At 37.0% G+C, this 13,945-nt stretch overlaps 1 protein-coding gene across 1 annotated transcript in view; it reads right to left on the bottom strand.

Moving 5' to 3' along the window:
- Positions 1-13,945, bottom strand: part of GPR158 (G protein-coupled receptor 158) — a 315,313-nt gene that overhangs the window by 152,600 nt on the left and 148,768 nt on the right. The gene's annotated exons all lie outside the window — the stretch shown is intronic.

The following is a 13,945-nucleotide window of genomic DNA, read 5'->3' as shown; positions in this document are numbered from 1 at the left end:
CATGTACTTTAAAACAATTCCTAAACCTATTTCCAACCCTGACCTCAACTATTAAGACTTTAGTGAATATATACCCAGTTTAGTATATAACACAACCACACAGCTCAGTATATAACACAACTTTGAGGAATTTGGGAAAAGAGTTATTCTGGTTAACAGCATTTTAATAACACAAAGTTCAACAGAAAATCTTCATTACTTTCAACTCCTGTTGAAGATGCACAATCTTTCTAAGATGTATTTTTGTTTTAAATCTTTCCTTAATAAATACAATAGCAAACACAATTGAATATTTCTTTGTTGATTCAGGATACACTGCTGTGCAAGAGTCTTCATTTCGTTACATAATGAAAAGCATATGAATTTCAGTGTCCAGCAGATATGGATTCCATCTCTAGACAGCTCTGAGACATTAGGCAACTTACCTGACCACTCTGGGTCTTAGTTTATTTACATATGAAATATGAATTGCTCTAGGGATTACATGAGATAATGTATGTAAATCATAGTGCCTGGTTTTCTCTTCTTCAAATATGGGAAATGCAAAGAGGAATGAGGAATCCACTGGTGTCTTAAAGAAAGACACTACTGTTCAAAACCAAGGAAGTTACAAGAAAGAGCTGAGATATGGAGGGAGTCAGCGGGAATGATCAGCTCCACAGCAGACAAGTTAAATCTGACATCCAACTCATTGTCCAGGAGAAATATACAAGTGAGAAATCATACAAGACTAGAATGTGGGAGAAGAATCAGTATCAACAAAAGAACCCACAGAGAGCTCTGGGAGTAGATAAGGTATTGACTAGGAACTGCAAAGAGGAAGAAGTTAATTAGGTAGAAGTTTTCACAATGTCATAGAAGAAAACTGGGATTTACTGGAATATGCTGGAATGTGATCAGAGAGGATGCCTGAAGAAAGACTATAAGGTTTAATGATTATTTCACCCTTCACTGACCTTTAAGACCGTAGTTTCTGGAGAGTGGTAGAGACTGAAATTAGGTTGTCATGGCTTAAGGAATATATACGTAATAAAACAGAATGTTGTTTCAATAAATGTTCTACTCAAGAAAAAAGGCAAGAAAAGCCCATGGTTAACAGGAATAATAATGGGATCAAAAGAAAAAGGCTTTTGGTTTTGTGTTTTGTTTTCTTCTATTTCAGGTGAGATCTGAACATAGCTGTAGTCAGCAAAAGGAGGCACTGGAAATTAAAGGAAGATTGAGATGACTGGTACAGCCTTGAGAAGTTAGGATGGCAGTGATCACAAGCATACTAGGGAAATTAACTCTAATAACTGATGTCTCTTCTCCTAACACTAGAAAACAGAGGTATGTTAAAGACATTTTAATTATTTTTTATAGAGAGGAGGAATCAGTTCAAAATCATTTTGAAGTACTGAAGAAAGAAAACGTGGAAGCCAATCTTGTAAAGTCTCATACTTCTCAACAGCTCAGGTAAGAATATGTATGGAGGATGAAGGTGGCCGGTTTTAAGGATGAAGACACGAAAGATTAAGGCAGCAATTAAATACAAGATGACTAGCTGGATCACCTGGCAGAAAAAGAACTCAGTCAGGGTCAGATGGTATGATTTACTGGGAGATATAGTTAAAGTTTTTTAATTTTCTACAAATATCATAGCATAGAAACGAATGGAGAGGATAGAGCAGTTGAGGAAAGAAAGAGGATTGTGACAATGGCCTTGCTGGGAAAGAGGAAACCCAATACAAGGCTGTGAAACGAAGCTGCTGCCTTTACTCTCACAGGGTAGGCAGTGCTGACTCTTCCAGGGACCTCCTGAGTACGAGTCAATCTACGGGATTAAAAAGGAAAGCATTTTCCCATCATCAACCTTGCATTGGTCAAGGGTGGCCTCTAGAGGCATTAATTTCCGCACATTTCTACGTTATGCACTCGTGAGTCCAGATCAGGTTCCTGCACCCTAAGAAATAACTTCAGTGGTGCCCATAGCAGAAAAGATAGAAGTACAGTCTGAGGTGCCGGTCTGAGGTGCCAGTCTGAGGTAAAGCGTAGTACAAATGTACTTAGGCAAAGCTGTTCAAAGCTTTCAGGAACTAGTCACAGCAACGGCTAGAGTAAGAGGCAGGCCAAGTAGCATGTAAACGGATGAAAATCAGGTACGTAATACAGATACAAACCTGAGGAATAACCGGCACATGAGTCAAAAGCTATGAAGTATGAAAGCCTAGGTTACTAAGAAAACAAAGAATTAATAAACTCTTGAGTAAAAACTGGATATTTGTGTACGTGAAGCCAGAAAGAGTCACTGTACTAAGATTAAGAAAATTGTCAAGGATTCAGATGGTCTGATGAGGCTGACAAAAGTGTCAAAAGCACTAAGAACATATTTGGAAGACAGAGGTCCAGATTTCCCCTTCTGGCCAAGATGGAAGAACGGGGATTGAATTTACTTTTTCATCAGAAATAATGAAAAAATGGGCAAACTATTTAAAAAGCAGTGGTTTTACAGACACTGGACATTTGTAACAAAAGACGGTGATTCATAATAAGCGCAAACACTCTTCAAATAAACCAACTACCATAAACAGAACAACGAAAGTTAAACTAGTAAAGAAAAAGTATGTATAGAAAATCCTTGTTTTATGAAATAATCCTTCTTAACCCAATCTTTGCATTTTTGCTTCAGCTAAATAGGCAGGTATTTTTTCCACTGGTTTAAGAAGCAGCTGGAATCTTGAGAAGGAAAAATGGAGTTGGTGGAATCAGGCTTCCTGACTTCAAACTATACTACAAGGCCACAGTGATCAAGACAGTATGGTACTGGCACAAAAATAGAAAGGAAGATCAATGGAACAGAATAGAGAACTCAGAGGTAAGCCCAAACACATATGGGCACCTTATCTTTGACAAAGGAGGCAAGAATGTACAATGGAAAAAAGACAGCCTCTTCAATAAGTGGTGCTGGGAAAATTGGACAGCTACATGTAAAAGAATGAAATGAGAACACTTCCTAACACCATACACAAAAATACACTCCAAATGGATTAAAGACCTACATGTAAGGCCAGACACTATAAAACTCCTACAGGAAAACATAGGCAGAACACTCTAGGACATGCATCAAAGCAAGATCCTTTTTGATCCACCTCCTAGAATCATGGAAATAAAATCAAGAATAAATGAATGGGACCTCATGAAATTTAAAAGCTTTTGCACATCGAAAGAAACCATAAACAAGACTAGAAGGCAACCCTCAGAATGGGAAAAAATAGTTGCCTATGAAACAACGGACAAAGGATTAACCTCCAAAATATACAAGCAGCTCATGCAGCTTCATACCAAAAAAGCAAATAACCCAATCCACAAATGGGCAGAAGACCTAAATAGACATTTCTCCAAAGAAGACATACAGATGGCCAACAAACACATGAAAAGATGCTCAACATCACTAATCATCAGAGAAATGCAAGTCAAAGCCACAATGAGGTATCACCTCACACTGATCAGAATGGCCATCATCACAAAATCTGGAAACCACAAATGTTGGAGAGGGTGTGGAGAAAAGGGAACACTCCTGCACTGTTGGTGGGACTGTAAGTTGGTACAGCCACTATGGAAAATAGTTTGGAGGTTCCTTAAAAAACTACAAATAGAACTACCATATGATCCAGTAATTCCACTACTGGGCATATACCCAAAGAAAACCATAATCCGAAAAGAAACATGTGCCATAATGTTTATTGCAGCACTATTTACAATAGCCGGCACATGGAAGCAACCTAAATGCCCATCAACAAATGAATGGATAAAGAAAATGTGGCACATATATACAATGCAATATTACTCAGCTAGAAAAAGGAATGAGATGGAGCTATATGTAATGAGGTGGACAGACCTACAGTCTGTCATACAGAGTGAAGTAAGTCAGAAAGAGAAAGACAAATATTGTATGCTAACTCATATATACGGAATCTAAAAATGGTACTGATGAACTTAGTGACAAGACAAGAACAAGGATGCAGATGCAGAGAATGGACTGGAGAACTCGAGGTTTGGGAGGGGGCGGGGGGTGAAGGGGAAGCTGAGACGAAGTGAGAGAGTAGCATAGACGTATACATACTACCAACTGTAAAACAGATAGCCAGTGGGAAGTTGCTGTATAACTAAAGGAGTTCAACTCGAGGATGGATGATGCCTTAGAGGACTGGGATGGGGAGGGTGGGGGAGAGTCGAGGGAGGGAGGGAATACGGGGATATGTGTATAAAAACAGTTGATTGAACTTGGTGTACCCCCCAAAAAGTAATAAATAAATAAAATTAAAAAAAAACAAAAAAAACCCCAAAAAAACCCCAGATGATTGAACTTGATGTACCCCAAAAAAATATAATAAAAAAAAAAGAATCTTATTTTTCACCATAAGAAAAAAAAAAAAAAAAACAGCAGCTGGAAGCCAAGAAGTATATACTATTTATTCCCAATCCAAGTTAAACTTCTATCTGCAAAGGTATGATTCTCCCAGCTGGGCTGGCGCTATAGCAGAGGCTATTTAGTGCCTTGAATCACTCAAATCTGAAAAGTACTGCAGTATGTTAACTGCTCTGTATATTTGAGCTTCTTACTTTTTGTAACATATGACCATGGCAAGCAGTAGCTGGCATGTTTTAGATACACTTGATAAGCCTTTCAATTTTGTAAAAATTTCAACCATTTTAACCAATCACAGTGTGAGAGTTCCTCTGCTTAGAATCACATCTATGATCCACTTCTAGTAAACACAGAAAACCTAACCTTATCCCTGACTTTTTTCATTACTATTATTTTACTTTTGCCCAATTTCCTCATCTTTAGTTGCCATCCTGTTGCATAGTACGTGTTTGCGTAAGGTACTTCGAACCATTTCGGAATGAGGTATAAGATAGAAGGAACTGGGAGAATAGTACAACCTCAAGTCATACAGCATCTGACAGAGATAAATTATTATTTAACTCAACTACTATTTCCTGAGTGTCATATTATGTGTCGGGCACTATTTCAGTGGGATAAATCAGTGAACAAAACAGACAAAGGTATCTGCGCCTGTGGAACTTAGGTTCCAGTGGGGGGAAAAAGACATGCTCAATCAACATAACAAGTAAATAATATGTTAAAACTCAGAAGTGCCAATATAGCCAATATTTTATAGTAACTATAAATGGAGTATAACCTTTAAAAATTGTGAATCACTATACTGTATACCTGTAACATATAATATTGTACAGCAACTATACTTCAATTTAAACAAATAAATAAAGGTTGAATAATATTAAAAAAAAAAAACAAAAAAAACAACTGAGAAGTGCCAAGAGAAGTAAGTGGAACAAGGTCAGGCACATCAGACATGCTAGGGTAGCAGCTGCAATTTTAAATAAAGTGGTTAGGGCAGACCTCATTCTAAAGGTGATATCTGAGCAAAGATTTCGAAGAGGTAAGAAAGTGAAGGGGATTCCAGGCAGAGGAGACATAGCCCGTACAAAGGTCCTAAGGTAGAAGCATACCTGACATATACGAGGAAATGCAAAGAGGCTAGTGTGGCTGGAGGGGGCTGAGTGCAGGGCAGTGCAACGGAAGGTAAAGTCGGAGAAGTAACAGGGCCAGATTATAAAGGGCGCCATGGGCCACCTAAAGGCTTGGATTCTTCCGTCAGTAGAACAGAGAGCCACCGCAGGGTTTTGAGTAGGGGAGTGACATGAAATGCTTCACGTTGTTAAAGGATTACTTTGGTCTGTGGAGAATACACTGCAGCAGGTAAGGGTAGAAGCAGGGAGATTCCTGAGAAGCTGTTGCCGTAAGCCAGGTCAAACCTGATGGTGGCTGAGGCCAGAGTGTAACAGTGAAAAATGGTGGGATTAAGATATAGTTTGAAGGTGGAGACAGAATTTTCTGATGAGTTGGCTATGGAATGAAGGAGAAAGGAAAATGTCGGGAATAATTCCCAGGTGTTTGGGATGAACAAAGGGCTGGATAAAGTTGCTATCAACCACGATGGGGAAGAATGTATGTGGGAAAGTTTTTGGAGATGTTAATTCAAACTTAACATTTCAGTGTGAGGATATCTACTAGAGACCCAGTGACAATGTCAAGTACGCATCTTGATATATTGGGTCTGGAATTTGAAAGAAAGGTCTGCATGGAAGATAAAAATATAAAGGTCATTTAGGGCCAAGAGACTGGATCAGGTCACCAAGGGAATGAATGCAGATAGAGAAGACTCCTGGGGCTCTCCAACATTAATGCCACACAAAATCCTTAAGCACATAAAACCTTCCCTGGCTGTGACTCATATTTTTAAAAGGTAGTGTGTTATTTCTTTCCATAACTGCAAATGTAAAAAGTTTTAACAGAAAAGCAACCAACCAACAAACAAGTATTTTCTCTGGATTTATATGTGACCTCCCACTACCAAAGAGCTAAAGCTGCTGTCTTGGTTTGGGTCCTCCAAAAGCAGAGCCTGAGATAATGATTTGGATACAGATAACTGATTTGGGAGGTGATTTCCAAAAACAGGAGTGAAGGGTAAGGTTGAGAGAGACAGGGAAGAAAGAAATGGCAATTAAAAGTACATTATTGAGCTGGCTGTCACTGTGGGTAGTGTGGGCTCAATCTTCCTGGGAGCCTCTAAAAACTGCATACAATGCCCCTCAAATTTGTCTCTGCAAAGGACAGGAGGCTGGAACATTTATGCAGCAACTACCAACCCTGTTAGTTGCTAGCTGTTCCCAGGGGACTTCAGTTTCTCCACACTCCTGGACAAGGGCTGAGCAAGTTTAGAGGGCTTCAGAGGAAGACCTGAGGCAGAGAAGACAGAAATCCTGGGGACACGTGAGATGAGATGCTGTCAGCATGCCCCGTAGCTATCATAGGAGCTAAAATCTGAGATACATCAAGAGCATGTAATGCAGGGCGTGCGTGCACACACACACACACACATACACACACACACGTGATGGCTTCTAAGTTCCAAAGTGATATAGAATGGAATTTGAATGGTGTACCCTAGATTTGAAGAACACACTGGCCATAAGCTGGACTTAGAGAGGTAAGCAAGCCTAGGACTAGTAGGTCTCCTACACGTTTACAAAGCAAATTAGTTTGCAGAAGTAGTTTATTCTTGCCTTTGGTCTTTTTCTTTCCTTTACGATACGATGTCTCAATCCATTTGTTAGAGATAGTACAGAATGCAGTGAATTACTCCCAGTTTAAACTATCACATTTAAAGAGTAGAACCCAGGGAATTCCCTGGTGGTCCAGTGGTTAGGACTCTATGCTTCCACTGCACGGGGCACAGGTTCCATCCCTGGTCAGAGAACTAAGATCCTGCATGCTATGTGGCAGAGCCAAAAAAAAAAAAAAATGTTAAAAATTAATAAATAAAATTATATAAAAAAAAGAGTAGAACCCTCTCCAGTTTCCTATTATACAGGCTGTAACCAATTCACAGTATGGCAAGATGCTCTAATAAGCTGGGTTAATCAAACTATCCAAATCGGAGGCTCAATGAGCTTAAATCATCACCAAAGGAAAAAAAACCTTAATTTCGTGTTAGGAAAAAACAAAAGGCAAAACAGTTTCTCTTCTCAGATTTTGCCAAATTCAACAACTGATATTTTTAGAATATTGTCAAAGACCCATAAGGCATTCTGCAACATTCTAAACATTTGGATTTAGTTATTTGTTTCTTTTTCATAGGACACATCCAAGGATTAAAAAAAAAGAAGAAAAAATTTTCTCCTGCAATTAAAAATGGAGTACATTCTCTATGAAATTTATTTTGTGTATATTAAGTGCATATAATTAAATTCTATATATATATATATATATTTAAATTAGGCTTTCTTCTTTCCTTCTTTCTTTCACTAGAAAATCTTACTCCTAAGTCAGACTTACATACCATTTCTGCATATGAGAGGAAGATACACATTTCTTTCACTAACCCAATTTTGTTGCACATCTGTCTTTTTCGTAATACAGCTCCCTCTACATTGGTATATTTTCTTATGCATAAATCAAGGTTCTTTCATAGTGATCACAATAGCCTCCAATTCTGATTTACTGGAGAGACTGTTACTTGTTTAGATTCAATCTGTTGAAGCAGAGAATGGGAGGTAAAATTCAGGAACACCAGACTCTCAGACAGTCTGTTGAACAGTCCACCCCTGCTGTCCAAATGCAACTACGTCCCATTATTCTCTTCACCAACCTACCACCTCGAGATCCACACCAACACAGAGAACTTTTCATGCCTGATCCGCTTGGTCTCTGTTCACTTCTCTCCCTGGCGCTCCAAGCCCTGATGCCTATCTCTAATTGCCTGTGTTCCTCTGCTGTGCTCACTGCTAGAGTTCCACAGATCCATATGCTGAACTCAAGTAAACTGTGAACTCTCTAAAATAAGACTATGCTTTTATATTTTTGTTCCAAACTAGATTAAAACTACAAAAGACCCAATGTATGCTGGGCTGTAAACTAGGATCATGAGTGCAGGGCATACCACAGAGAAGCCCATACAATCCATTATCTTTCTCAGGTAGGAATGAAATAACAGCCAACAGGTGTTATGTCTACTGACCTAGTACTAGCTAGATACAGGGTTGGAAATTGCCATAACTCCAAACAATTCTATATTTCCTGTTACAGGTAATACTAAGTTATGCTGGTTAAATGAGTATCTCAATATTCATGGATAAAAAGCAATTTATTAGGAGATAAATTATGATAACATTTTATTCTTTGTGCTCAAAATAATCACAGGATCAATTCACATGTGTCAAATAGTGATGTCATGAGAAACTTCCTCTTTAATAACGCCCTTCACTTTATTTAACCGTGAAAAATCATGAGACACTATAAGGGACACAAAGTGTTAAAATGGAGAGAGAGCAAAATCAAAAGTCAGAGACGATTTCTAAAGCTCAAAAAAGCTAAAATTAAGGATAGCGCTTTTTACATTTAAGTGTTTCCTGTAGGACGCAAAACATGATTAAATAATCTTCTGGTTCCAAAAATATTTATTAATTTATGCTGAAGTTCTCTATCTAGGACAAGAGAATATATGCAGTTAGTAGAAATCACACTACTACTAGATAATAATAATGCGCTTTTTGTTAATCTACTGAAAGGCACCTTAAGTTTATGATGGTTTAAAAGTTTAAGTTCCTAGAGAAGAGAACTGTGATTTATATACCTCTTTATACACTTAGCACCAAACATAGTAATTTATACATACTGGATAGTCAGGAAATAATTGGTAATGATGAAAGTGATCTCTCAAAAGAATAAATCAATTGATCTATAATACAAATATATAGTTGAAAATAACATTCTACTCAAATCTTTCTTCGTGTTCTCATACCATTTATACATAAAAATTTATTCAAAATTATATTTTTCAAGATGCTACACATAAACTAGGAAGATATGTTAAGAATATAGGCTATTACTTATATTACTGTTTAGAAATCATCTTGGATGATAATTTGATTATGAGCAACTTGAAACATCCTCCATGCACAGAATCCCAATCTGCTTTGCTAAAGCTTAAAAACAAAGATGATACTTAGAACTTTCAGATGAAACAAATATTTCCTGAAGACAAATGGCGAATATGAAGAGCTACTAGCTTTGGCAATAGCAGCTTTTCAGTTCATTATATGGGTAATCAAATATACTGCCTTGAGCAAAACTATAGAGGACATAGGGAGAAGGTTACAGCAGCACCACAGGAGCACTGGTGGATCTAAAACATTCACCTGTAAACATGAGCCCATCAAGATAAATTGTGACAACTCGTAAACAGTATGTTAACCTATTTGCTTACCTTAATTTTATTACATTGACATAAGAAAAACACAAAGCCTCTGGACATTTTTTATATAAGTAAAGTTTTATATTTACATAAACTAGTAAAAATATAAACTTTAAATGGGTAAGTCAACCACAGTACATTTAGTCAATGGAATTCTATGTAAGAATTAAAACTATGTTCAAGAAAGCTATATATAATATTTCAAATGAATATAATACCAAGTTTTAGAAAGATCATATATATATATACACATTTGTATAAAAACTATAAACAAAGAATTCAATGACCAATAGATTTTCAAATGACTTTTTAAATTCTACTTTTCCATGCATTCCAAAGTTTCTTTAATGTGTGTAATATTTTTATAATAAAAACACAAGTATTTAAAACCAGCACCCTCTAGGTAGCAATGAACAACAAAGTGAATTTTTGCTCCAAATCCCAAAGACCTAATTAACCTACCAATGCTGAAAACTTTTAGGCCTCTGTTTATTTTTGTAGCTTTTAATTTTGATATAATTTGAAATGTGCAGAAAAGCTGCAAGAAATTCTGCATAAATGGATTTAAAAAATTATGACATATATACACAATGGAATATTAATCAGCCATGAGAAAAGAGGATATCCTGCCACTCGTTACAACATGGATGGACCTGGAGTACATTACGCTAAGCAAGATAAGTCAGATGAGAAAGACAAGCACTATATGATATCACTAATATAGAACCCTATGTGGAATCTAAAAAAGTCAAACCTGTAAAACACAGAGAGTAAAATAGTGGTTACCAGCTATAGGAGGTGGGGAGGTAAGATAGACTGTGTTTAAAGCTACAAACTTGTAATGAATAGTAAATAAGCCATAGAGATCTGATGTACAGTATAATGAATAGAGACAATATTATACTATAATGATATAATGTGATAAATATTGCTTCAGTGGTGATCATATTACAATATATAAATGTACCAAAGTAATACACTGTACACTTTAAATTTATAAAATGTAACAAATTTATCAAATAAGAAAAAGAAATCCCACATATTCCTTACCCAGATTCACTATTTACATTCCACAGCATTTACTTTATCACTCAGATTTTCTCAATATAAAACAGATGTTTATAAATCTATATGTATCCCATTTTTTTCTGAACCATTATAAGGTTTTTGGTTTACAAACCATGATTAGCAAATTTTTAAGACTGTACCATACAGCAAACATACAGCTGTTGCAAAATAATGTATATTAAATTTGCTTAGACATCCTATCACTTTATTAAATCTTAATATCAGTTTATAGTGCTGTCATTCCTACCTAGCCACACCTGTATCCACAAAAAAGTTCAGCAAGGAATAAACTGCATTACTCATGAATTAAAAGTTGTTTTTATACATAACATTAAGTAGTGATATATTAAACTTTTTCCTTTAACAAGGTAATACCATCCTTTTCCTTTGAAGGGAATTGCAAATGGAATTAGAAGGTAACATTAGAAAACTTCCGTGACAAAACTCTGCTGAATGCCTGCTGCCAAAAAATTGTGTATACATGGAGAAATTGCATTTATCATAAAAATCCAAGTGGTAATTTCAGTCGCTGCTGATGAAACACTAAAACTTTTCAGAAGTTTTCTTCAAACACTAGTTTTTTTTTAATTTCTCTGAAAATTTAACATGAAAAATTAAAGGGGGACTTTTCTCCTGCTCCTCCTCATTTTTTTTTATTTTAAAAAAACATACATCTTTCTTAATCTCTTAGACTGATACTTCCTGTGAATAAATCATAGAAGTATTAAACTGGTACATCAAAATGTATCTACATTTTTATAACCTGTGCACATATTTCAAAATGTGCTCCAGAAAATTTTCTTCCTATGTTTTATAGAAGAAAACACTGAGTTTCTGATTTAGAAAAGAATGAGGAATGAGTTCGAGGCGGGAGGGTAAATTGAAGCAGATATAGAGTTCAGGTCTTCATAGTATAAACATTATGTAGAAATATCAGTACTGTAATTTAGGGTTTAGCTGACTAAGATTCTTAAGTGCCAGTAGTATACAAGGGTGAGTCAAAAATTATCCGCACTCTGGCTGTAGAATTTACTTTAATTAAATTTTAGAAGAGATAAATACATTATTTTTCAACATAATCTCCTTTCTTTTCAATACACTTTGTCCATCTGTCAACAAGCTTTCACATTCCCTCATTAAAAAATGTTTCAGGCTGAGCTGTGAGCCACAAACGCACCACTGTCTTCACTTCTTCATCAGAAGTGAATCTTCGTCCTTGCAGGGCTGCTTTCAGGGGACCAAACAGGTGAAAGTCCAATGGGGCAAGATCAGGACTATAGGGAGGATGCTTTAACTCCTCAAAAGGAAGTTTTTGCAGCATGTCAACACTGTGGGCAGAAGGGGGTAGACGTGTATTGTCATGCAAGATCACAACACCCTCAGATAGTAGCAGTCCTCTGTGTTTAATCCGAAGTTTAGGCTTCAGCACAAACTTTTGAAAGCTAACTGCATCATGGATTATTTCATAGGCCATGGCTGATTTGCAAATGATTTGCCACATAACCCACTGTCACTTGTCTATTCGACAGAATCATTTCACGTGTACGCTCAATGTTGTCATTAGCCATGGACGTGGACAGGCGTCTGGCTCGTTCTTGATGGCTAACACTTGTGTGACATTCCTTGAACTTCTCTATCCATTCATACACACTTCTTTGTGACAAAACACTTTCTCCACACAGCACACAAAGTCTTCGATAAAGAGGGTACCAGGTACACCCTCAGACCACCAAAAATTAATCACTTCATGCTGCTCTTCTTTCACGCAAATCACAAGTGGGGCATCCATTTTTGCTCGCACGGCAGTTACAGGGGAACTGATGTAACACGTTCACACCTACACAACAGTGACTGGGGTGATAGCAGCCTTGAACGGAAAGCGCTGATAAGACAGTGCGGCCAACAAAAGTTTTAACATAACCAGAATGCGGATAATTTTTGACTCACCCTTGTAAAATTGTGTTTTCACAAAAGCAAAAACACAACATTCGGACATTTGAGTATCTGGATAGAAATCATGCCTACCCTTGAAGGCTTGTAAAACCTTAAAGCTCTTACATTTGACCTAATTTATTGATATTGGACAGTGAGTTGTATTTTACTCAAGATTGCCCTCATTTGTTTTTTGTGGCTATTGCAATATGTTCTGGGAAGATGCGGGTCTGTCCTGGAAACTTAGAAAGCTCATTTTACTCACCTCTTTTTCTCCAGTGCTAAACAATGTCTGGCACATAGTCAGTGCCCAGCAATATTTTTTGACAGATGGATTTTCAGACACATAAACCAATCAACAAACCAGTTGATCAGAGGTCCCTTCTTGGAGGTGTCATGGCCCTCAGTGCTGGGAACTGGTTCTGGCAGAAGATTATAGCTTGGACCTTTTCAAGACCAGCCCCACGTGTTTGTATGTCACAGACCCCCCCCCCTCCTTATTTCCATTCAACAGGCATGAGAGAAAAAGATGAGTCACAATGAACATAACTCAGCTGGAAGTAACAAAGAATCAAGTCAGACGTTGAGGGTTTAGCATTAGCTCTCCGTACAAATGATGCTCATCTGAAGTCATTATTAGGGTAAACATCGTCTTTTCCATACACACATTTAATTTTTCATTAGAACTAGAGGGAACATATTCATCAATCAATGTGCGGAGTTAAAATGCTGCAGTGAGCTAACCATGGGAAGATGTATTTGTTGTTCGTTATTTCATCTGTTTAGGATGATGAAGTGATCTGCCTCCAGTCCCAGGGTGATAAAATCGCATCCAAAAATTAAGTGGAAATAGGTACATGCACGTGAGTACTCTAACACATTCAAGAGATTTCTGTGCATATATGGTTCAATATTTATAATATTCACCAGCAGACCGTGGTTATGCTTACACAGCTATCCAAAAAGACTGCTACTGTTAGGACATGAATACATACTTGTATATCCTAAAATCAGAATTAGCTAATACACTTTCATGTACTTACACCACGAATGGCTAGCTGTAACAATAAGCTCAAAATGAAGCCCAGTGCAAAAATTTTTAAATTTATATTTCCTCACTA

This window comes from Hippopotamus amphibius, chromosome 4 (genome assembly GCF_030028045.1).
Source record: "Hippopotamus amphibius kiboko isolate mHipAmp2 chromosome 4, mHipAmp2.hap2, whole genome shotgun sequence".
Lineage (NCBI taxonomy): Eukaryota > Metazoa > Chordata > Mammalia > Artiodactyla > Hippopotamidae > Hippopotamus > Hippopotamus amphibius.
The sequence above is the reverse complement of the archived record's forward strand: the minus strand, read 5'-3'. Positions and strand labels throughout refer to the sequence as shown.